Raw genomic sequence first — 23,291 nt, forward strand, 5'->3', positions numbered from 1 at the left:
AAGGGGATCAAGGATTATGGGGAAAAGGCAGGAGAATGGGGATGAGAAAAATATCAGCCATGATTGATATCGATGGGTTGAGTGGCCTAATTCTGCTCCTATGTCTTATGGTCTATTGTAGATGAATTCCTGTCTTCGCATTGAAGACATCCCCCATCATGTTTTGCAGCACAACCGTTGTGTCAAGTGAGATGGATTTAGACTAAATGTAGCAACTTAAAACCCAGCATCCATGAGGTGCTGTGGATCACTAGCAGCAGTGAAATATAATCTATCACAATCTGTAATCTCAGAGCATGGCATAGCCCCCATTCTGGTACTACCATCAATCCAAGCGATCAATCCTGTCCAATTAGGTATTTAGAGAGCATGCCAGGAGCAGCGCCATACAACCCTAAATAATGAGATGCTGACTAGTTAAGCTACAACACAGGGCTATATGCATGTTATACGCCCAAGAAGTTCCATTGACAAAGAGGATCAAATCAAAAATCCTGTCACATCAGTCGTGAACGGTGGTGGACAACTAAACAACTGATGGGGGAGGGGGCTCCTTGAAGATCCTACTGTCAATTATGCAGAACCCAGTACATATATGCAAAAATACAAGTTTGAAATGTTTTCAACCATCTTCAACCAGAAATGTCCAAGTGGATGATCCATCTAAGCCTTCTCCCGAGATCCCCACTGTCACAGATGCGAGTCTTTAGAGAATTCAATTCACTCCAATTGATATCAAGAAAGGCTGAAGGCACTGGATACTAAAAAGGTTATGGGCCCCAACACTGAAGGCTTGAACTCCAGAATTAGCTACATCCCTAGCATGGCTGTTCCAGTTATTAATAACATTGGTATCTACCTGACAATGGGGAAAATTGTCCATTTGTGTCCTGTTCACAAAAAGCAGCACAAATTCAATCTGGTCATTTACCATCCCATCAGCCTACTCTCAATCATCAAAGCAAAGTGCTGGAAGTTGTTACTGACAGTGTGATCAGGTGGCATTTAATAATAACCTGTTCATTGATGCTCAGTTTGGCTTCCACCAGGCCCACAACTTCAGACCTCATTTCAGCCTTGTTACAAACATGGTCAAAAAGTGCTGAACTCCAGAGGTGAGGTGAGTGACTGCCTTTGGCATAATGCCCTTTGACTGAGTAGGAGTCCTAGTAAAATTGAAATTGGGAATCAGGGAATACCTGCATTGGCTGGAGTAATACCCAGCACAAAGGAAGATGGTTGTGTCATTGGTGGCCAAACAATCTCAGCCCCCAGGTCATGAGCTGATAAGTGGCAAGAGTGTCGGACAATGACCATTTCCAACTTGAGAGAGTGTAATTGCTTTCCCTTGACATTCAATGGCATTCAACATTGACATTCAACGGCAGATAAGTGGAGTTGAGGCCAAGATGAGATCAGCTTGGGGGCGGCACGGTAGCACAGTGGTTATCATTGCTGCTTCACAGCTCCAGGGACCTGGGTTCGATTCCCGGCTTGGGTCACTGTCTGTGTGGAGTTTGCACATTCTCCTCGTGTCTGCGTGGGTTTCCTCCGGGTGCTCCGGTTTCCTCCCACAGTCCAAAGATGTGCGGGTTAGGTTGATTGGCCATGCTAAAAATTGCCCTTAGTGTCCTGAGATGCGTAGGTTAGAGGGATTAGTGGGTCAATATGTAGGGATATGAGAGTAGGGCCTGGGTGGGATTGTGGTCGGTGCAGACTCGATGGGCCGAATGGCCTCTTTCTGTACTGTAGGGTTTCTATGAACATAGCCATGATCATATTAAATGGCGGAGTGGGCTCAAGGGGCTGAATTGCCTACTCCTGCTCTTAGTTCTTCTGAATCTTATGATTTTTATTACTGTCCAATCCCCAGCCTTCTGGGACTCACCATTGAACAGAAAATTAACTGAACCAGCCATGTAAATATATGGCTCCAAGAGCAGATCAGAGGCTGGAAATTACATAGTAAGTGACTCACCAAATCCTAGCACTCTGCATCCAATAGTACTGTGGATGTACCTACTCCACACTAACCATAGCGGTACATGAAGGTAGCTCATCACCACCTGTTCAAGGGCAAATAGCAATGGGAAATAAATGCTTCCCTTGCCAATGGCATCCCACAAACAAATGAACCAAACTTAACCTAATAGCAATCAGCAACAGCATTCCCTCCGAATGAAGGCCAGAAAAGACAACTTTGTTAGCGTGATCAGCCAACATTGTAGAGATTAACAGTCACTTCTCGGACCTTCCTGTTTAATGTGATTCACCTACTCATTAGCTTAACCAATTCATTAGTTAGGGGAACTGATAATGGCACTTTAGCTTCTGAGAGTATAACCTGATAGTTCTCATACACGATGGCCAGAAATATTGAAGTACCTTTTCTGTTTTTCGATGATGCTGGGCCTTCTGAGAATTGGCAGCGTTCTGGTGTGTGTATTTTGAATTTCCGATGACATCTGTTCCATTTATCTAGCCTAATAGTGCATGAAGCCACAGCAGAATGCTGAACAACTTGCTTGTAGTTTCATCAGAATCTTTGAAAAAGAACATATTTGAGGAAGTGAAAGGCAGAATCAATTGCAGCGCTGCCCCAGAGGTTGAATATGCTGATAGTTCTGTGGTTCTGCATGAAATAAGTAGTGGAGTGGGTGTGAAACCATGCGACTGCCTTGCGGAGCTGTGATTAAGTGGATTCAGGACCGAGGAGAGAGGAAGAAAGGACGTTTGCTGGGGGAGGGGTGGAATAAGGAGATATTGACATTGCTGCTAGGAAAGATTGCTCTGAAAGCAGGGATGTGATGTAATCTAGAGAAGTCTGGAGAAAAATGTTCACCTCAGAGGAATTTAAAACTGAAATGGCAGTCCTCAGGAGAAAATAGATTCTGCATTTTTCTTTCCTTTGTTGATAACTGAATTGTACCTAAGTACTCATATCGGGACAATGAGCTTGTTTGCCATGTAAAATATTTTTATGAAGTTTCCAATGAAGAGTTATTGTTTTAAAGTGTAATGGAGCTAAATGACCATTAAGGGAAGTGAATCATCTCTCGTGCACAGCGCTCCATCTCACATTGTGCAGGTTTGTGTATGGATAATATCGGTTAACATGATCCATAATGAATTCCTCAGGTTACATTTATGCTTTTGAGTATACCAATGAAGCCAATAAACTAACAACTTAACTCATTAACAAATTGACATCCCCCTAAAGGGGCGCTGTAACTAAAAATCTAAATCTTCAATGGAGCCTTATCAAAATTCGATTGGTGTAATATTATTGGGCTGCTGATGCACGCCAGTGGCACTCACCAGTTACAGAAGGATTCAAGTGTACCGGCGGACACCACGTGCGCCCTCTCCAAGAATGCTTGGGCTTGGGATGGAACCATTAAAGAGTTGCAGACTACAGGGTGAAACAACCCCTCAATTGCCCACTGCTTGAACCTGCTACTGGTCACGTTGGCCAAGCCCAGACACAGGCTAATGAAAAGATCCTCCAATATGCCTGCCCATTTATACATCGGGTGGGTAAAGATCATGGGGCTGATATACAACCACAGTTGAGGAGTAGCCCCCTCAAATAGTTAAAAAAGGGCTGCAGCCCCTTGCACTTCCTATAAAAACATGGAGCAGAGACTCCTCAAGGCCGTAGAAAATAAAAGCAACCTGGGAGCCCATGGACCATTGCATAGTTTAGTTGTATTGTTAAGTAAAATTTGTTTTGATAAAAGCTTCCTGGTGTGTCAATAGAATCACACCTGGAGTGAGACACTTTATCCTCACATTAATGCCAAAATAGCAAATAGTTGGGGGTCTAGTCTCACTTCATAATATACCCTGGGGTTTCTGATGTCATACCCTAACATCTCTTCTCATAAGAAAAGCCATCCATGCCCAGGATCAATCTAGTGAACCTTCTCTGGGCTGCCTCCAATGCCAGCATACTTTTGCTTAGAACATGTTCAGAATTCTCCAGTCTCACCCATGGCTGGGATTCTCCTGTTCTGCTGCAGTGAATGGAGATTTGGCTGAGTGCCAAATTCTCCACTCTTGTTGGCATCGGTAGCGGGGCCTACAAGACCGGAGAATTCCAGCCAAGGGGACCAAAACTGTTCACAGTATTCCAGGTGTGGCCTAACTAGTACCTTGTGTAATTTTAGCAAGACTTCCCTATTTTTATATTGCATTCTCTTTGAAATAAAGGCCAACATTGCAAATGCCTTCTCTATTACCTGCTGACAATTAGGGGGGAATTGTGATGAATCACCCATAACACTATGGGCGGAATGTTCCCGTCCCATGCACCAAGAGAATTGTAGCGGGTGGGACGTGGAGCATGCAAAGGTCCATTGACCTTGGGCGGGGTTTTCTGATCTTGGGTTGAGCGTAGCCAGAAAATCCCACCCTATAGGTCTCTGTTTGGTACATAAACAGTGGACATCTCATAAGCATGTAAAATCTGTTAAGATCTTAATGCTATAACAAGACCATCAAGTGCAAAACTCTTACTTCTATGGATGTTGTACATACTATTCCATTCCAAACTCGATCCCGCCTCCTTCATCTGCTGAAGAAAAATTCTGCATAAATAGCCCATGATCCCCACGGATAATCAAGTGAAATTAAAGCCTATCCATCTGTGCATGTCGACTATTCAACCCTGACCTGCTGCTGCCTTCCACAGACATAATCCCCAGCCTCTGCAGCTTACCGCATCCCATGGAGTATTTAGTCATCTCGGTCGAAACATTTCATTATAATCTTCAATCCCATTCCAAGAAATATACACACCTAATTCTTTTTGAAGGAGTTAATCTGCACAGCATTCGACCATTTTGTTGGGAGTGTGGTCCAACAGTGCAATATTCTTGCAGAGAAGGGAATGGGAAGGATGTCCCATTTTAGCCTGAGTCAAAGTCCTCGGTTAACAGCACCCCTCAGCAATACGGCAGTGCTGCATATTTGCTTTGGAAAGGACAAACATAGACAATCAGGTTCATACTTATGTTTTGTTGAGTGATTCTACTGTGGAACCTGCAAAACTTATACACAGAGATTTTAGCTTTAACATCAAGCTGCTTTGTTGATCTTCCCACTGTTAAAGCTGACAGCATGAGACTCCCTTTTTTTGGGTGTTAGGATTTCCTTTCAGGAACAAAGCCCTATGTCTAAGTGTGATTACAATGTACAATCACTCAATTCATCTGGGCGGCACGGTGGCACAGTGGTTAGCACTGCTACCTCATAGCACTAGTGAACCCAGGTTCGATTCCCAGCTTGGGTCCCTGTCTGTATGGAGTTTGCATATTCTCCCCAATTCTGTGTGGGTTTCCTCTGGGTGCTCCAATTTTCTCCCATAGTCCAAAGATGTGCAGGTTAGGTTGATTGGCCATGCTAAAATTGACCGTAGTGTCAGGGGGATTATCAAAGTAAATATGTGGGGTTGCGGGAATAGGGCCTGGGTGGGATTGTGGTCAGTGCAGATTTGATGGGCTGAATTGCCTCCTTCTGTTCTGTAGGGATTCTATGGCCTTTTTGGCATAATCGACAAAGGCATTTTAATCTGCTCGAAAAGTTAGGTTGATAAAATCTTTTGGGCATCATGAGTGTAATACTGCAGCCTAATCCGTTTTTTTACTTGCAGGATAAAGTGTCAGTTAATAGGTTTACAAATAGTGTGATAGGTTAAGAATAGAGTCCTTTTAAATTGGGAAAGGAATGTTTTTGATATTGCAAAGAAATAATTGCAATGTAAAAATAATCAAGAGAAATACATTGGAATGAGTGGTATGAAAACAGGACTGAGAGCAAATTACAGCCACAAAGTTTAACTGAGGGTTAACCAACCAATTATTCATGGTACAATGGGTGGTAGGATATGGCAAAATCTGAGCATTGTGTTACATCTCCCTCTCTGCTGCCCTCACTGTTGGGGAGGTGAAAATAAAGTTGTTCAATAATGGCTGCCTGCAGTTTAGCATGTTTAAGTTTAAATTTATTTATTAGTGTCATAAGTAGGCTTCATGAAGTCACTGTGAAAATCCCCTAGTTGCCACACTCCGGTACCTGTTCGGGTACACTGAGAGAGAATTTAGCGTGGCCTACATCTTTCGGACTGTTGGAGGAAACCGGAGCACCCAGAGGAAACCCATGCAGACACAGGGAGGACGTGCAGACACTGCACGAATAGTGACCCGAGCCAGGAATCGAACCCAGGTCCCTGGTGTGGTGAGGCAGCAGTGCTAACCACTGTGCTATCATGCCAACCTAATGTGTTAGCCTTACTCAGTGCAGCACACAACAATGGTCACAGAGGATTGACCTATGGACTATCATGCAATTGACAATTTCAGGTAACTTTGGTAGAACTGTGCATGCCATGAATAATTACAAGGTTGACATGGAACAGATAGATACGAAGTGCAGCAGTTGCTTGCACCATTGAAAGAATTACCAAATTCCATTAAATCTTGGCTCAGCATTGCACATAGGGATATTGGTTGGATGCAGAAAAGTAGATAAGTGATTGTCAGTGTCCCAATCACTCAAGCAGAAAGAGTAAGAAAAAAGAGTTTGTGCTGCCTGAACAGAACTGAACCAAACACATTAATACGTTGGCTACAAGAGCAGATCAGAAGCTGGATATTGTGCTTCTGTTAGGGTACCAGATCAGAAACCACAAGGTATATTATGAAGCCAGACTAGACCCCAACAATTTTCTATTTTCTTACTAGTGTGACGATAGGATGTTTCTGCAATGTTTTGCAATTCCACTGACAAACTGGGAAACTTTTATCAAAACAAACTTTATTTAACAACACAACTTAACTATAACAAATGAATTAGCTTAACCTTGAACAATTGAACAATACTTAAACATATCAAGATACAAGTTATAACTGCTAACCTATCATTATGAGTTCCAATTCAAGCAATATTCCTCTTATAGGCTTAAACCCCCCTCTTTAAAACTAGTTAACAAAACACTAGTATATTTGCTTGTGACTTAGGTTAACAGTCCTAGAGCTTTCAGATCACCTCTGGCGAGAGACATTGCTTTCTTCTGGCTTTCCAGGCAGCAACGCTTTTTGTTTTTAAACTGAAACTGAAGCAATATCTCTTACCTGCAAACTTAGCTCCTCCCATTAACCAAGTGACTCTGTATACCAAGTTTGAAATCTCAGGAGAACACAAATAAACAAAAGGTTCATTAACTATGCAAAATAACACATTCCTTAGCTAAAATCAGTTATTAGCCTGCATTCTTAGTATCTGCTGCATGTTTACCAGACAAATCAACTCCTGTAACAATACACTGCCTCTTATAGCAACCTCACCTTAAACATAAAATATATCAAAGTAGTAGAGTACCATCACACTTCTGAATAAGTAACTCACCACCTATCTCCCCAGGATCTTTGCACCATCTACTCGGCATAAGTCAGGACTATGGGCGAATACTGTCCACTTGCTTGGTCATGTGCAGCTCCAGCACAAAAGCAGCCCACAGACTGGAATACCCTCTATGATCTTAAACATACAAATGCACCATAGCTGCAGTGTATACCATCCACCTACCTTTAAGAGGTACATGTTGCTTTGACTAACGATGGCTAGTTTTAATTCATGCTAGCCTCTCGTGGTTTCGTGCCTCCTGTTTAGGTTCAGTCACTCAACAGTGCGTCTAGTGCTGGCTGCAAGCTACAATCATTTAAATGTGCAGCATAAAGTTGTCATGGTGCCTCTATCGGAAACAAGTGGCGTAAGTTAATTGCGCAGCAGAACGCCCGTACCATATTCAGGGGTTCCCGAATTTTGCAGCCAAGACCTTTTCTGCCATTTCATTACTATTATTTGAGAAACTGATGATGATCTGTACATGTAGGAGTCTGTCGGAGCCAGGGGATAGTGTTTTATTAAATTTGGAAGGAAAGTGTCACGGCGACAGAAGTATTTTCGACACGTTTGTCCTGCCCTTCAATGTCTCACCTTTGATTTGCTGCTTTCCTCTAAGTGTCCAAAACATAATCATGGGGAGAACCGGTTAATAACCTCACAACCTCCACACACTAACATCTACAACTTAATGCTGCTTGGTGTACACTTCCAATCTGAAGACGTAATGACTCTTTTACTCAGCCAGTCTTAAACAAATTGGTGACACTGCCCTGTATTTCCTCAGCAAAGGATGACGGGCTGTCAAATAAAACTGATTTCTGGTCATAAAATGAGGTTGTAAAACTAGCCTGGCACAAAATCTTTCATACTAAACTGGCCTCAGACTGTTTGCTTTTAACATAAAAATGGCATTCATGCTTGAGCATGCTGTAAAATCACATGGGTTGTTAGCCTTTTAAATTTATGGTGTTCTGAATAAATATGGACTACAAGTAAGGAGAGGAACAGATTGGTTTCCAAATCTGCAAATCATCGGTCGCAGAAGCTCCACTTAGGACCAGAACATTATAGCTAACTTTGGCAAGTTATAACTTTGGCAAGTCTAGTAGGACAATTAAATGCGCAATTATAGGCAGGGGAGGTGATGGCCTGGTGACATTATCGCTAGACTATTACTCTGGAAACTCAGCTAATGTTCTGGGGACCTGGGTTTGAATCCTGCCGTGGCAGCTGTTGGAATTTGAATTTTTAAAACAATGCCTGGAATTAAGAATCTACTGATGACCATGAAACCATTGTCAATTGTTGGAAAAAGCCCATCTGGTTCACTAATGCCCTTTAGGAAAGGAAATCTGCCCTCCTTACCTGGTCGACCTACATGTGACCCCAGAGCCACAGCAATGTGGTTGACTCTCAACTTCCCTCAGGCAACTAGGGATGGGCAAAAAATTCTGGCCAGTCAGTGACACCCATATCCCACAAATGAATAATAATAAACAGTGCTGAGAAAAGGCCTGGTATTTTTTTTTTGCTATGGTCACGTGGAGCAGTACATTAAATCTTTTGGTGTTGAATTAAGACCTTAACAAGATTGACATCCACAGAATTCCACTTAAGAACAGGAAATGCTGTAAATATTCATTATGTCAAGCAGTATCTCCAAGTAGAGAATCAGATAAGGGCGGAATTTAACCATTATCTGGGAGGCAGTGGGTACAGGGGTGACAGAGGGATGGTAAAATGAGGGGGAGCCATGATAGATTTTTTCCCTGGCCATGCCTGCCTTTGGAGAATTTTAGTATTGTTGGCACTGGAGTCAGACAGCCCCACCCCATGGCTGGCAGTGGCCATAAATAAAGGTACAATTAGGAGCCACGTAATGGGGCTGTTGGCATTTTGCCAATGATGGAAAGGCCCCACCGCTAACTGGGGAGGCTAGCAACTACATGGATGTAGCCTCCCAGTGGCAACCATGGCAGAGAAGGATTGATAAATTTGAGAGGGAAGTAAGAACAGTGAAGGGAGCCCCTGTGGCCCCAATGATTTTCCCTGAGGAGTTTCTCCTCCAAGCAGTCAGCCATGGAAGTTTTTACAATGTTATTTTGCCTACGCCCTGTTATTGCATAGAAACGGGACAAGATTTAATACCTATCCTTTTATGCTCTCTCCTCCAAGGCCCCAAACACTCCTTCCAAGTGTAATGATTTTAATCAGACAATTGAGGTTGGCTGGCTGATGGTCCAATCAGGGAGCCGCATGCTCTTTATTTAAACAGGAGTGTCAGTTCTGCATACTGAGAGCACTCTGTATAGTCTTGTTGGATCTTGTAAATAAAGGAATCTTGTGAAGATATTTCTGCCTCCGAGGACCTATTACACAATGAAGCAGCAATCTCCTTGCACTTCTTTCAATTTTATACACTTTGTACAAAAGTACTGGAGTAGCAGCACCTCATCTTCCGATTAGGCATTTTACATCTCTCCGGACACAGCATTGAGTTCCGCAGTTTCAGAATGCTGTCCTCCATTTTGACTCTTTTTTTTTTGCTAGATGCCAGTCCAAATATTGTTTCTCATGTTTTTGATTTTGGACAAAGTTGTTTGTTATTCTGGCATTTACACTCACTCTGGACAAATGCTTTGTCTGCTTATATAGCCATCACCACTCCCTTTGTTTGTTCTTCATGACATCTTCGTCATTCAAATCTCCTTTTCTCTACCCTATCGTAGACTTTCCCTTATGTTCTTCCTCCCCCTCCCTCCCTTTCAGTAATATAGAACCCACTAGATTTTTACCCTCCTTCAGTTCCAATGAAGTCATATTTGACTGAAATGTTGACTCTGTTTTTCTCCTAGCCGGACCTGCTATGTTTATTCCAGCATCTTCTTTCAATTTATGGGCGGCATGGTGGCACAGTGGTTGACACTGTTGCCTCAGAGCTCCAGGGAACCGGGTTCGATTCCCCGCTTGGGTCACTGTCTGTGTGGAGTTTATGCGTTCTCCCCGTGTCTGTGTGGGTTTCCTCCGGGTGTTCCGGTTTCCTCCCACAGTCCAAAGATGTGCGGGTTAGGTGCATTGACCATGCTAAATTGCCCCTTAATGTCCCGAGATGTATAGAGAGGGATTGGGGGGGGGGGTAAATATGTGGGGTTACGGGAATAGGGCCTGGGTGGGATTGTTGTCAGTGAAGAATTGATGGGCAAAAGGAATGGTCTCCTTTTGCACTGTAGGGATTCTATGATTCTGTTTATATTGCAGTTTTCTGACATTCACAGTATTTTGCTTCTATTTCAGTGATTAATCTGCAATGTTCTGTTCTTATGAGCATAGGGCAGCTACAAATTTAAGGAGCTTTCTTGCCTGCTCCTTTCCTAAATTCAGACGAGGTAAAGAGACAGGTAAAGGACACAATGGAGCAGACAACTATAGGATCATAGAATCCCTACAGTACAGAAGGAGGCCATTTGTCCCATCGAGTCTGTGCCGACCACAATCCCACCTCGGCCCTATTCCCACAACCCTCATTAACGCTGCTAATCCACCTGACACTCGAGCCAATTTAGCATCGCTAATCAACCTAACCCGCACATCTTTCGGATGATTTGCCCTCTGCAGAATCTTTCAACATGGCAGGAAAGGAAATAGAAGCCTTTTTACTGCCGCTGACCGCTTCCTGAAGGGAAGTCGTTCTTAATTGGCAAGCGACACATCAGTGCCTCACAAGCTGCAAGTGCGCTGAAAGTTAGAGGAAGTAGTGAGCTCCTGAAAGAAGGTCAATCATATTTTTAAAAAGAAAATCAGCCCAGTGTCACTCGAACAACCGGGGATGGAGCTACCCCTGGCCTGGAACTGGTATGCAATCCAACACTGAAGGAGTGTGCGTGGTTCTGTCACAGCATCATTCAAAATGTAATCGGCTGATGCAAGTTTCTGAAGACAAATCAACAGAGACAGGTCCTAATGGGCTATCCAAGGTGTAAAAAGGCACCTGTCAGGCATATCTTCCTTTGTTCCAAATGGAGATGCCCACAGCTCAATACTAATCATTATATACACAGCCTTAAAAACCGGGCCCAGTGAAGAGATGGAGAATTGCCTTATGAAGCTGCCAAGAAGGTTTCAAGAACTTTCCCTAACTCACTTTGTCCAACAAGACTAACCATGCACAGAAAGGGCAAGTTGATACGAAATGCATTAAATACAACGACCCTTTTTCCAGCCACAACCCAACTGCAAGGAGCATGACTTCCTTGCAGTGGTTCTTTTATTTTTAACGGTTATTTATCCTATTGGATGCAGTACAGGCACAGGAATTGTTCTATAATACTGTCCACTTAACTGCTGTGGAATTGATCCTTTGGTGAGCTTATACTCAACTGCTTCTTTGTCACATTTCCATGTCCAGCACACTGTGGGAACAGAAAATTTACAAGATGTGGTCATGTTGAGATCTTGCTTGCAGTAAAAAGTTTATTTATTAGTCACAAGTAAGGCTTACATTAACACTGCAATGAAGTTACTGTGAAATTTCCCTAGTCGCCACAGACCGGCATCTGTTCAGGTCAATGCACCTAACCAGCACATCTTTCAGACTGTGGGGGGAAACCGGAGAACCCGAGGGAAACCCACGCAGATACGGGGAGAATGTGCAGACTCCGCACAGACAGCTACCCAAGCCGGGAATCGATCCCTGGCGCTGTGAAGCAGCAGTGCAAACGACTGTGCTACCGTGCCGCCCCCTAAAACTTTCCAGATGAGAAATCTAATAATCTAATAACCTAACAATCATTCTTTTTGGACATCTTCAAGTACTTGACCCCACAATATGGTGTGTCATGGGCTCAACTGGTGGAGTCTGTTAATTTGGCACTGGGTCACAAGTGTGGGTTATGCGGATATTGTTCTTAACTGGTGGATGAGGGGACCTATGTTATGTATGTTGGAGCATAGCCCCTTTAAGGGAATGGGGCATGTGACCTGGGGTGTGGGGTGAGCTGTTTGGGAACTGCTCTGAGTGGGCAGTCAACGTTTGGAGTGTGGCGCGAGTAGACTGAATAAAGATCTGTGTTCCTTGACGCCTGCCTGTGGAGTAGTTCTTGAGGACAGCCCTCAGTACTAAGAGACTTAACAACCTGCATAAGAATGATAAACGATTTCCACAAAAATAAGTGAGAGAGGTCTCCTGGAACTGATGTACCCCATGACTAACAAGCAATCATTTACTCTGCGAGGTAGCCACTTGTCTTCTCAGTCAGAGCATGCGAGAAGTTCAGATCACACACTTTCTAACAGCAGTTCAGAGCCATGTAGATTTAACCGTTAATCTGGATTTACTCCATTCATTGATCAAGAACATTGAAATCCTTTCAATCCTCATTGTGACACTGAAGCAATGGGAACCCTTGGCTTTTGTTCCAGATAAAGCTGACTGGAGACTTGGCTGAGATTATGTTACTGACAGGCCTGTTTCATCCTGCATTAAGAAGTTTAACAACACCAGGTTAAAGTCCAACAGGTTTATTTGGTAGCAAAAGCCACACAAGCTTTCGAGGCTCTGAGCCCCTTCTTCAGGTGAGTGGGAATTCTGTTCACAAACAGAACTTATAAGACACAGACTCAATTTACATGAATAATGGTTGGAATGCGAATACTTACAACTAATCCAGTCTTTAAGAAACAAAACAATGGGAGTGGAGAGAGCATCAAGACAGGCTAAAAAGATGTGTATTGTCTCCAGACAAGACAGCCAGTGAAACTCTGCAGGTCCACGCAACTGTGGGAGTTACAAATAGTGTGACATAAATTCTGATTCTAGGATCGCATGATAAAGACTCAGGAGGAAAAAAGCAGAAATATTTATGTGAAATAGTGTGACATAAACCCAATATCCCGGTTGAGGCCGTCCTTGTGTGTGCGGAACCTGGCTATCAGTTTCTGCTCCGCGACTCTGCGCTGTCGTGTGTCGCGAAGGCCGCCTTGGAGAACGCTTACCCGAATATCAGAGGCCGAATGCCCGTGACCGCTGAAGTGCTCCCCAACAGGAAGAGAACAGTCTTGCCTGGTGATTGTCGAGCGGTGTTCATTCATCCGTTGTCGCAGCGTCTGCATAGTTTCCCCAATGTCATCCTGCATTGACACTGACAGAATGCAGTGTTGCCAGACAGAGGACTTGCTCTTGACGTGACCTTTCATTTCAGCTGAGCTGTGTGGAGAAAGTATTTTTCCAAAATGTAAGAAGTGTTCTTCATTCATTCGTGGGACATGGGCGTCGCTGGCTGGCCAGTATTTATTGCCCATCCCTAGTTGCCCCCAAACTGAGTGGCTTGCGAGGCCATTTCAGAGGGTATTGGAGAGTCAACCACGTTGCTGTAGATCTGGAGTCACGTGTAGCCCAGACCAGGTAAGATTTCCTTTTCTAAAGGGCATTAGTGAACCAGATGGGTTTTTACGACAATTGACAATGGTTTCGTGGTCATCAGTAGATTCTTAATTCCAGCTTTTTTTAATATTGAATTCAAATTCCACCATCTGTCGGGGCGGGATTCGAACCTGGGATCATCTCCAGAACATTAACTCAGATTTCTGGATTAATAGTCTAGCGATAATGCCCCTCGGCCATCGCCTACCCTATGTGCTGCTGTAGTATTTCCAAATGGTCACGCCAAGCAGAAAATTTGGTTTTAGAGTTAAATAGAAGACTGAAAAGCTATGACTGTAACACTACATTCTGCACTCTCTCATTTCCTTCTCTATGAACGGTATGCTTTGTCTGTATAGCACTCAAGAAACAATACTTTTCACTGTGTACTAATACATGTGACAAAAATAAATCAAATCAAATCAAAACCTTTGTTTCTGAAAGGGTTCGCTGAGTTACCGATGGGTTTTTAAAATCAGAAGTGCTGAGCCTTTGGTGCCCGGGTGGAGAATCACATTGCCACAAACTTTTCCGAAGATAATACTCAGAGATGATTCACATGTAGTTGAATACAAAGGTGGGGAGTGGCGGGGGGTGGGGGGGGAGGGTGTTGGTGATTCTCCCATCCCACTTTGCTAATTTTTTAGTGCAGCATGTCAGGAGATTCCACAGGCACTCATTGTGCGGGATACATGCTGGGCTTTCTGGCCCGCTACCGTCTCCCAGTGATGGATTTCTGGCGGTGTCACAGCCATGCTGGAAATTGGCGGGGAGGCATATAAGTAACAGTCATACTAATACTATGTATTTTAAATCTGAGTAGCGGGCCAGGGGCTGAAATCCCCGGGCCCGCTACTATCCACCCCCCCCCCCCCCCCCCCCCACCCACCACCACCCCGCCAGAGGGGTTCACTCCAGCGGTGCTTACATTAGCTCCCCACTTCCAGGGGCATTGACACTTGGCAGTGCCAGGCTGTGCAAGGAGCAGAGTGCCAATGCCCAGGGGCCTATGGGGGGATGGGGCATGGTGGGGGAAATCGGTGGGGGTGGGAGGTCCCACTGCCACTCTGCATAGGGATCGGAGGGGGAGAGATGGAGGCCAACAATTGGGGCTGGCCATCGAGGTGGAGGGGTGAGGGGGTCAGCCTGCCGCTTTGGGGGGAGGTAAGGGTGGTCGGTACCGCCGGTGGGGGGGGGCAGTAATCGGGGAGGGGGGTGCAGCAGATCAAGGCTGCAGGGTGAGGTGTGGAGGCTGGGCTGGACATAGTCAAGGGGGCCAATGATCAGGCCCTGGGGGGGTCAGAGAGGCAGTGATGCAGGGGTTGCGGGGCTGGCCAGCTTTTGAGCTGGCCAGCGATCGGAAGGCCGGCAGACAGGGGCTACTGGGCATTGGCCAATCTCAGCGTTGTTAGATCAACGCATGCAGAGTGAACCACTCAACGCTACACTGCCAGCCTTTCCAGTGGGAATAGACCACGCCCACTGATTTTTAGCGTGATTTACACTGGTGGACTCTGCAGTGCACAGAGTGTGGGAGATTCTTCTCTGAACTCCCACTGAAAAAACCAATGTGAATTACTCCAGTTTTCACGTGAATTCGACACTTAGAACTTCTTGGCGAGAATTCCGGCCAAGATTTTATAACAACACGAGGAAGCCTGAGATTTAGGCTTTTGTGGTAAATCAAATCTAATGCACCAAAATTATTGACTTAGTGATGTTCAGATCGTGCATAACAAAGAGTGAGTGAGTTTGACCAGAAGAAACTAGAACTGTGAAACACTTTAGGGCTGCACATTGTGTGGCATATGTACTCAGAGTACAAGCTGTGAGATTTTCTTTATTGCATTAGCTTTTTAAAGTATAATTTATAGTTTCTGCTTTTTTTCTATGAGGTGTTCGCACCATTGGTAAAGCCAGCTTTTGTTACTCAGCCCTAATTGCCCTAAAACCAAGTGATTTGCTAGGCTATTTCAGAGGGCAACTGAGTCAACTGCATCAGGTCTGGAGTCAGATGTGGGCTGCACCAGATAAGGATGGCAGATTTGCTTCCTGAGTGATTCAGATGGATTTTTCTGACAATCGATGATAGTTTAATTGTCACCATTACAGAGACCAGTTTTCAATTCCAGGCTCTGGTAATGGAATTTCAATTCTACCATATGGTGGGATTGTCTCCAGAGCAATATCCTGGGATCCCAGATTGCTGGTCTGGTGACATTACTGCGACATTATCATCTCCCCATGCAAATTTCTGAGTACGAGTGATTCTTCTTCAATTTGGTTTGATTGTTACGGCAACATTTTTGAAGAAGTGAAATTTTCTCCATCGGGTTTCTTCCATTGGGATCATTTGGGAAATTTGAGGCTTTTGGGCCACCCCCTCCTCTATTACATCTTTGTTCCCCTCTGCTCTTGATCACCAGTATCAGAAAAGGTCAAGGGACCTCAGTAGCTGCAATAATCTATAGTGTCCAATTCGAGATGAATACAAAAATCGAAAAGAAAAAGCATTGAATCAACAATTTCTGAGAGGCAAAAAGGCTGAGAAAAAGGATGAACATAAGGATAGAAGGAACATGTGAAATAAAAGAACAGAATAAAGGGCAACTGACTCATCATCTGACTCCCATAAACCTGTCCACAAGACATAAGTCAGGAGTGGGATGGAACACTCTCCATTTCATAGATTCATAGAATCCCTACAGTGCAGAAGGAGGCCATTCAGCCCATTGAACCTGCCCTGACAACAATCCCACCCAGGCCCTATCCCTATAACCCCCATGAATTTACCCTGCTGATCTCTCTGACACTAAGAGACAATTTAGCATGGCCAATCAAACTAACCCGTACATCTTCAGACTGTGAGAGGAAACAGAGCATCCGGAGGAAATCCACGCAGACATGGGGAGAATGTGCAAAGTCCACACAGATTGTTATCCAAGGCTGGAATCAAACCTGGGTCCCTGGTGCTGTGAGGCAGAGTGTGCCGCCCTATTTGTCTGGATGTGTGCAGTTCAAAAAGTACTCAAATACTCAAGAAATTCAACACCAACTAAGCCAAAGTAGCCCACTTGATCAGCACCCAAAACCACCACCATGGTTTTCACTCCCTCCACCATCGGTGCTCTGTGGCAACAGTCTGTGCCATCTGCAGGATGCACCACAGTAACTCAAGACAACAACTTCCAAATGCACATTTTCAACCATCTAGAAGGGCAAGGGCAACAGATGCATGGGAACACCATCAGCTGCAAGTTCCCTCCGTGCTATTCACCATCCCAATTTCGATTGCAGTGGTTTAAGAAGGCAGCTTATCACCACCTTTTCTCAAGGACTGCTAGGGACGGGCAACAAATACTGTCCTTGCCGGTGATGTTCACATTCCAAAAACCAAAAAAAAACGATGGTATGAAATGTACCTTTTCCTTATATTGTGAGATCTGACTGATAGATAGGTTAAGGAACAGAGTGCAGAATGCCACCAATATTGAACAGAATAGAGGAAAGGTGATGTAACACAATACGTCGTGGTCAATATTTGCAAATCTTGATTTTGAATAGATCTTAGGCAGAAAGGAACACTAACATTGAATTTTAGGTTGGGGCGGATCCCCAGCCCCAGAGGGTAAAAGTTATGGTGAGCCCACCTGCACTTGGCATGTTCACTCTATATCCATTTTACAGCTGTCCTGCCTTTCATTGGATTGAGGTGGGATCTCCGCTCCCAATCGAGAGCCATTCATACCTCTGATAACTGCCAGCTAATCAAAAGGCTGGTGGCTCGTTGGCAGCATGGTGGCACAGTGGTTAGCACAGCTGCCTCACAGTGCCAGGGACCTAGGTTCGATTCCTAGCTTGGGTCACTGTCCGTGTGGATAGTCTGCACACTCTCCCTGTGTCTGCGTGGACTTCCTCCGGGTGCTCCGGTTTCCTCCCACAGTCCAAAAGACATGCTGCTTAGGTCATTGCCTATGCTAAATTCTCCCTCAGTGTACCCGAACAGGCATGGGAGTGTGGCGACTAGGGGATTTTTGCACTAACTTCATTGCCGTGTTAATGTCAGCCCACTTGTGACATGAATAAATAAATAAACTCTCTTGTCCCAGCAGCACCACCGGGAGCAGTGACCATTTCTGGGACTGTAGGCAGTCACCGAAAACAATCATCTTGGAGCCCAGACTCACCTGGGACAGGCTGTCAGGCCCTGACAAGGGGGTAGAGTGGCTTGGACCATCAGGTTTGAGGGAGAGGAGGGGAAACGCAGAGGGAGACGGAGTACAATATCTTAGGGGTGGGCCTTCAGTGGGCAAAGGGTACCCAAACAGAAAGCAACACCCCTCAATATGGCTACACAACTTGCCAGGTTTTACTGGGTGCCCTGGAAAATTGACGTCGGCCTATGCCAACGTGGGTAAAATCCCAGTGGTGGCAAACACAGACTCATATGTGGCTCTTCGCTGACTGCATAAGGTCCTCAATTGTCCATGGGCCAGTGGACTGCCTGATGTAATCCCTGCCATGGGTAAAACACCCATGGCGAACAGGGTGGGTAGGCAGTGAGCATGGTACCTCTGCCATGCATTATGTCCACCCCACACCCGTGAGAAAACATTGCTTGGGCGGCGGGGAGGGAGCATAAGTTTCCAGCATGAGTGGACAGAAAGATTTTCATAAGTTTGTGGAGAAAGGAACGAATTGGTTAACTTACGACATGATATAGCTTGTTTCTGCACGTATAGCACAACATAGATAAAGGGCTGTAGGAAGAATATGTGTGATGGAATATCTGAAGCTTTAGAGAAAGAAAATTTGAACTGTCCATGGCGGTATAAATAGTTCCCTACAAAGTTCAACTAACAGCCATTGCCAAACACTTGAATTCCTACCGACTCAATAAATAGCAACTTCATCAGCTGTTATTGGAAATGTTTCATTGCATGTGACACAAAAATCTTTATTTAAAACTCTGGCATTGAAATGTGGGCTGGGCATTTAGAATTAAATGCTGATGCCTGTGGATTGAGGCAATATTCATGCAAATTTTATCATTTAATTTCTTACAGATGCAGTAAAATGTTACCATTTCTGTAGCAGCTGAGTGTAATTCACCGAACTATGTCATTGTAGCCTTGCAGGAGGGGTTGGAATGTTTGCTAAATAGACTGGAATGAAAGCATATTGGCAATGAGTGGGTGGGCAGGTTGCAGCTTCAGCTTTGAATGAAGAAGACAGCACTATAAGAAATATGAGCAGGAGTATAGCCCCTCAAAGCTGCTTCGGCAGTCATAAAGCTTGTGTCTGATTTCTACCTCATCTCAACTTATCTCTGCCATTCCGTGATTCCCATTGTGTCCAGAACGCTGCAGATCTCAATCTCGAACCGACTCAACAACTGGGCATCTGAAGCTTATTGAAAACGCCCAATGCCTATTGGTGCCCTCTGACGCTGACTTGTACTGGTATTTGTGGGGGTTCATAGAAACATTGAAGATAGGAGCAGGAAGAGGCCATTTGGCCCTTCAAGCCTGCTCCGCCATTCATCATGATCATGGCTGATCACCTAACTCAATAGCCTAATCCTGCTTTCTCCCCATAACCTTTGATTCCATTCACCCCAAGTGCTATATCCAGCTGCCTCTTGAATACACTCGATGTTTTGGCATCAGCTACTTCCTGTGGTAATGAATTCCACAGGCTCACCACTCTTTGGGTGAAGAAATGTCTCCTCATCTCCATCCTAAATGGTCTACCCTATATTCTCAGACTGTGACACCTGTTTCTGGACACCCCCACCATGGGACAGGTGGGTAACAGTGCCATTTAACACATTTACATGCCCAGGACTTGATTACCTACATTTCAACATCTCTTGGCCAATGCTCCTTTGGCTCCCTGCGGCCTCCAACCACCAGCTCAAGTGGGAAACTTAGATTGTTGTTGCAAACAACCTTATGCGAAACTGGGTTGTTAACAGCCCTCCACTCCTTCAAGTCCCTCTCATGGTGCCAGACAAAGGATTTTCCTGTTTTTATTATGCAAGATAAGTGCAGATGTGCTAGCCCCTTTGATCTACCTTTTATTCATCTCTGTACAAAACTGTTCAGTCCCCTAACACTCCTTGCATCTTCTACAACATTGGCTCAAATTTTATGCTCCCCTGCCACTGGGTTTTAAGGCAAGGTTGGCGGGGGAGGGTGGGTGGGTGGAGGGGTGGGGGGGGGGGGGTGGAGCTGGTTGGAGGGAGCATGACATAGGATGAGTAGGCTTCCTGCTGGGTTCCTGCCCACCCTCACTCTCAGCAATGTTATGCTAAGGCCTGCCACTGTCTCAGTTGTGGCCCTTAAGTAGCCAATTATTGACCAAGGCTGTTTCCCCACCATCAGAAATATCCTGGCCAATGGTTTGTACACTGACAGACCCCCATATAAGGCCATAAGATATTGGAGCAGAATTACGTCATTTGGCTCATCAGGTCTGCTCTGCCATTCAATCATGGCTGATATGTTTCTCAACCCCATTCTCCTGCCTTTTCCCCATAACTTTTGATCCCCTTCCCGATCAAGAGCCTATCTATCTCTTGTCTTAAAGACACTCAATGATCTGGCCTCCACAGACTTCTGTGGCAATGGATTCCAAAGATTCAACACCCTCTGGCTGAAGAAATTCCTCCTCGGCTCTGAAGGGCCACTCCTTTGCTCTGAGGCTGTGCCCTTAGATCCTAGTGTCTCCTACATCTCCATATCCAGTCCATCCAGGCCTTTCAGTATTCTGTAAGTTTCAGTCAGATCCCCCCCTCATCCTTCTAAACTCCATCAAATACAGACCCAGCATCATCAAATACTCTTCATACATCAAGACTTTCATTCTTGGGACCATTTCTCATGAACCTCCTCTGGACCCTCTCCAGAGCTAGCCCATACTTCCTTAGTTAGGGGCCCAAAATTGCTCACAATATTCCAAATGTGGTCTGACCAAAGTCTTATAAAGCCTTATAAAGCAATCGCCAGGATGGAATTGGAGCGGGCAAGGAGAGGACAACAGAAATGTCCATTGACCTCAGGCGGAAATTTCCGGTCTCGTTTGAGTGAGGCTGTTAAATCCCACACAATGTCTTTCATGGATTTAACAATAAAAACAATTACAAGGTTTAAGATCTGTCTTGTTCCAGGTACAAAATGAAATGCAAACATCACTTAAGTATCCCTTGTTTTCACCAGGAAAGCGAAGAATAGATTTGAGCTCACTGAGTGAGGAAATTAACCAACGAATTATAGTCCCTAGCTTAAAGAATAAGGCTGGAATTCTCCAGTCTCATGCACCTCGCTATCACTGCCAGCGAGAATGGAGAATTTGGCGCTCAGCCAAATCGCCATTCATTACAGCGGGACCGGAAAATCCCCGCCGCGGGCAAGGTCAGAGAATTCCAGCCTAAATCACAAAATGAAACTTAAAAAACCCTCATGATGTATGATGCATGATGTATCAACCTAATTGATACATCATGCAAAAATGACTCTTTGAGTGTAAGTTCTACAACTTCAGGCTGATCAAAGCTGGTCTTTTTCTACACAATCTGCCTCGGTCATACAAATCCTCTCCATTAATTAATCTGTGGCTGGACATGGGAAGTGAAGAGTGGAGGTTAAAAGAATGAAATCCATTGAATGCAGTTAGGATACCTGATAGATGTGTTTGAGACTGTAGTATCATTCTTCACCAATATTAATTTACAATGGAGACCGTCTTCATGGGGTTTCATTGTATTCTTGCTGCCTCCTTAGGGAGGTTGCATTGACTAAAATCATCTCTACTGTGACATTTGGAAAAGTGAGTCTGTCTTGAGCATCTTCTGTTTTCCATGACACATCAGTATTCTTTATTGATTATGTACACAGGATTAATTATGCTGTCAGTTAACGTATTTACATCTTTAGACATTCCATTGACTTGCTTAGTTTAATATGGTCAGCATCTGCCCCTACTGTTCAGCAGTTTGCTTTTCGTAATCACCAGAGGGAGGATGTGTTATTTGTGATTGAAATTATTGTGATAAAATTGGATGGGGAAACAAATTCTCTGGCTTATTAACTGACAAAAAAAAATACCTTGCAGCAGTGAACTGTCTGAAATTCTCTTTCCTTTCGAGCTTGTTGTCTGACCCATAGAATTGCAATTTCTCCAAGTTAATCGCAAATCTAAATTACAAATGCCAAGTTGTTAAAATTCTGACGCGCAGTGGAACAGTTATCAATGTTATGAGTTCATAGAGTTTAATATTCTAGATACCATTCTTCAGTCATGCTCCCATCTGTCATAAATGGACCAGTCGTTACCAGGAGCGTTAGGGGATGGGCTTTGCAGCTCCGAGGGCCTGTTCACTATTCAGTAAGGTCATAAAAATCTGTGCCCCAACTCCATGTGGCTACTTATTGTCCCATATCCCTTGATACCCTTGATATCGGAAGCTCCAATCGCTGCAACATCCATAGTCTTTGGGACAAATACCATAGGCATAGTTGTCAACATTGGGTAAGTATTAGGACTGAGATAAAGCAAAAGCTTAGGCCAGATTGCAAACTTATAGAAATGAACTCCTTGGGTCAGTTGATAGCAATCTTACCTCTGTTCGAGCACCATGAATCCGAGCACATAATTCAAGCTCACACCGATGCCATACTTACCTCATCAGGGTGGCTGCTTTTTCAATGAGATGTTCACTAAGATCTGATCTGCTTGCCAGTTTGCTGTTAAAGATCCCATGATGCAACTCAAGGAAGAACAGAGGACTTCTCCCAGTGTCTTGCCAACATGTATTCCTCAATCAAAAGCACTAAAAAATGATTAATAAGTCATTCGTCTCATGTGTTTCTTTGTAGGGCCTTGCTGTGCAGAAATTAGTTGCTATGTTTGCCTGCAGAACAACAGTGGCTGCAGTTCAAAGAATATGTCATTGGCTGTGAAACAGGATGCTCTGAGAATGAGAAAGGTACTTCTGTCTTTCTTCTTTCTATGTTTTTCCTTTGTTGTTTGCCCTGTGTTTGACTTAATGCATTTCTGTACCATGTATCTAATACCTAAACTTGCCTGCCAAGATCCATTATGTAATGGGACTCTATGACAGATGAAAGCAACTCATATTTTTAAAACAGAAATGATTTGACTTGATAGTCCTGGATCGATTAGATTTCAGTCATGTTCCCCATCTTATTTATTCATCCCATGAAGTGCATGTGAAAACAAAAAAAGTTAATATCTAAGGAGTGGATTTTTGTGGGAAGGAAATTAGTTGCAGGGTTTTTTGGGGCCTGGCTGGTCTATCACTTTCAGCATGCACTGCCTTTCCATCAGTCATATACCCAACTCAGTCAGATGGAATTGACAGGAGTAAATTTAACCTGGCTCACTCTTCTGCAAACCATCGAGAATGGGTGCAACCCTACCCCACTTTCTTGTGAAGGCGATG

The 23,291-nt window shown here is 44.3% G+C and overlaps 1 protein-coding gene across 1 annotated transcript in view; it reads left to right on the forward strand.

Annotated features, from left to right (window-relative positions):
- The window catches only part of LOC144505046 (teneurin-2-like), a 2,673,959-nt gene that overhangs the window by 78,062 nt on the left and 2,572,606 nt on the right, over positions 1-23,291 (forward strand). Inside the window, exon 3 of the mRNA XM_078230751.1 lies at positions 22,705-22,814. The gene's annotated coding sequence lies outside the window, so the exon portion shown is untranslated. The remainder of the gene's footprint in view (positions 1-22,704; positions 22,815-23,291) is intronic.

This window comes from Mustelus asterias, chromosome 16 (assembly GCF_964213995.1).
Source record: "Mustelus asterias chromosome 16, sMusAst1.hap1.1, whole genome shotgun sequence".
Taxonomy (NCBI): domain Eukaryota; kingdom Metazoa; phylum Chordata; class Chondrichthyes; order Carcharhiniformes; family Triakidae; genus Mustelus; species Mustelus asterias.